The following is a 3,176-nucleotide window of genomic DNA, read 5'->3' on the forward strand; positions in this document are numbered from 1 at the left end:
TGTTTTTCCTAGGCCATTTTAATATTACTACTTGAGTAATATATCAGATAACAAAGACAATATATACAACCTCCAACTAAAATCCTGTTATAATCTAGTGAAGTAGTACAACATTAGAAAGCTTTAAAACTACAGCTCTTTTAGGGTGCCTGGGTGGCTCAGTCGGTTAAGGATCAGACTCAGGTCATGATCTCACGGTTCATGGGTTCGAGCCCTGCATCGGGCTCTGTGNGATCTCTTCCTCAGGAGTCAGAGTCACCTGACTCTGAGATTCCAACATCTGGAATTCCATTCTGTCCCAAAATTCAAGGAACACTAAAGAAGACATCGTCTTTTATTCCATAGAGACCCTTAATCATGGTGGAAACTGGATGCACCTGCCTACGATTCTTCATTATACTTTCTTCCAAATCTGCCACAAATAGTCCAATGGCCAGGAAGTGTAGCCTTTCAGTTTGATCACCTCATAGGCACTGTCAACCACCTGTTTGTGAGACTCTTTCCATTGTTCGTTATATGCATCAGTCCCTAGGTCAGGGTGCAATTTCTTCAGGAAGACACCAGCAACATTTACTACACTGCATGCAGACACACTAGAATCTCCATGCTCCTCAGGAATCCATCTATGACAGCTTAATGGGTGAACTCCCAAGCTTTTCCCCAGTTAGGTAATGGAACCAGGCTGAACCCAAATTACAACCACTTCCAATAACACAGTTTTTGGGAAAGCCACTTATTTTCCAAGCCATATAAGTCAAGATATCCCCTGGATTGCAAACAACAAACAATTTGCAGTTTAGGCTGTTTTTTTTGTGTTTTGTTTTGTTTTGTTTTGTTTTTTTTTACAATATTAAGAATGATTAATGTAAAATGTTCATGTTATACTGGACCAAATTAAGAAGGGTTTCTCTCCTTTCTGATAAGAGCCAGCTTGGAGTTTGTAGCCACATTATAGTCATTGCCAGAGACAATTTCTGGTGTTCTAAGGAAAAAGCTTCCATGCTGGAGATTCATCATCTCTCCTTTCAATTTGTCTTGCATGACGTCAACAAGAGCAATTTCATTTGCCAAGTCCTTCACTAAGATACAGATGGCCACAAACCATGCCAACAACACCAACTCTAACAACTGTAACCTTATTCTGGGTGGTATAGTCTTCCTTAATAAGATTCTGAATCAGCTAAACCTTGAGAGTTGCCATATTGGACTTAGAACCAAAAGGAATTGGGAGTGCATGTCTGGCGGGTGGAAAGGCATCGACAGTGCACAAGGTTGGGTCCAGACTTGGTGGCAGCGGCTCCCTTAAACACCATAATCTTTTTTTTTTTTAATTTTGTTAACGTTTATTTATTTTTTGAGAGACAAAGTGTGAGCAGCAGAGAGGCAGACACAGAATCCGAAGCAGCCAGCACAGAGCCTTATGCGGGGCTCAAACTCAAGAACCTCAAGATCATGACCTGAGCTGAATTCGGACGCGTAACCGACTGAGCCATCCAGGAGCCCCTTATACAGCATAATCTTAAAGACCAAATTGATCAAATAATAAGAAAATCTATCAATGTCATATATCACAATAATAGAATGAAGGGAAATCACATAATCATTTCAAATCGGACAGAAAAGACATTTTGCACAATGCACACATTTTAATGATAAAAAAAAATTCAGAAAGTGAAAAATCTAAGGGAATGTTCCCAACATGGAGAATGAAATTTATGAAAAGTTCACAGCTAACATCAAATTCAGTTGTAAGAGACTTGAAAGCTTTCTTCTCAAAATCTGGATGAAGACAAAAATGTCTACTTTTACCACCGCTTTTAAACATTGTACTGAAAGTTCCAGCTAGAGCAATAAGACACACAAAGAAAGAAATAAAAAGCATCCAACTGGAAAGAAAAAAACCCCTAAAATTATCCTTATTCACAAATAACATAATCCTATATATAGCAAAATCCCAAAGAATTCACCAAAAAATCTAGAAGTAGAGCTAATAAACAAATTTACCCAAGTTGCAGAATATAATATCAACATACAAAATGATTTGTATTTCAATTCACCAGCAATGGAGAATCCAGAAAAATAAATTAAGAAAGCAAATCTACTTAAAATTACATATAAAAGAATAAAATACGTATGAATAAATTTAGCAACAAGGTAAAATAAGTGTACACTGAAATTACAAAACATTCCTGAAAGAAAATTAGTAAGATTTAAGTAAATGGAATACCCTACATGAGTTGTGTGAAGACTTAATATTGTTAAAATATCAATATTACTACCTCAACAATCTACAGATTCAATGCAATACCTACCAAATTCCAGCAATCTTTTTTGAAAAAAATGGAAAAGCCAATTCTCAAATTCATATATAATTGTAAGCCAAAATATTCTTGAAAAAAAAAAGGAGAAAGTTGGAAAGCTGAAGGGATTTTTCCCCAATCTTAAAATTTATTACAGGGGCACCTGGGTGGCTCAGTCGGCTCAGCATTCAACTTCGGCGCAGGTCATGATTGCATTATTTGTGAGTTTGAGCCCTGNACAATTGGACTTCCACATGAAAAAGAATGAAATTGGACACCAGCCTCATACCATATACAAAAATCAAGTCAAGCGGCACCTGAGTGGCTCAGTCGGTTAAGCGTCCGACTTCAGCTTCATGATCTCATGGTCAGTGAGTTCGAGCCCCAAAACGGGTTCTGTGCTGACAGCTCAGAGCCTGGAGCCTGGTTCAGATTCTGTGTTTCCCTCTCTCTCTGCTCTTTCCTCCCTCTCCCTCTCCCTCTCCTCTCCCTCTCTCTCTCCCTNCTGACCCTCCCCTGCTCACGCTGTCTCTCTCTCTCTTTCCTAGAAATAAATAAAACATTTAAAAAAAAAATCAAGTCAAAATGCATCAGTGTCCTAAACATAAAAGCTAAAACCATAGGGACAACTGAGTGGCTCATTCAGTTAAGCGTCCAACTTCGGCTCAGGTCCTGATCTCATGGTTCATGAGTTTGAGCCCCACATCATGCTCTCTGCTGTCATCTCAGAGCTCAATTTGGATCCTCTGTCCCACTCTTTCTTTGTCCCTACCCTGCTTGTGCTCTCTCCCTTTCTCTCAAAAATAAACGCTTAAAAAATCTAAAACTATAAAACCTTTAGAAAAAGCATAGGTGTGTGTCTTCATGATCTTGGAT

General features: G+C 38.5%; 1 pseudogene; it reads right to left on the minus strand.

The window, feature by feature from the left end:
- Window positions 1-242: 242 nt before the first annotated feature.
- LOC144237341 (L-lactate dehydrogenase A chain-like) lies at window positions 243-1,201 on the minus strand (annotated as a pseudogene).
- Window positions 1,202-3,176: the final 1,975 nt, after the last annotated feature.

This window comes from Crocuta crocuta, unplaced genomic scaffold (genome assembly GCF_008692635.1).
Source record: "Crocuta crocuta isolate KB4526 unplaced genomic scaffold, BGI_CrCroc_1.0 scaffold800, whole genome shotgun sequence".
NCBI classification, from domain to species: Eukaryota; Metazoa; Chordata; class Mammalia; order Carnivora; family Hyaenidae; genus Crocuta; species Crocuta crocuta.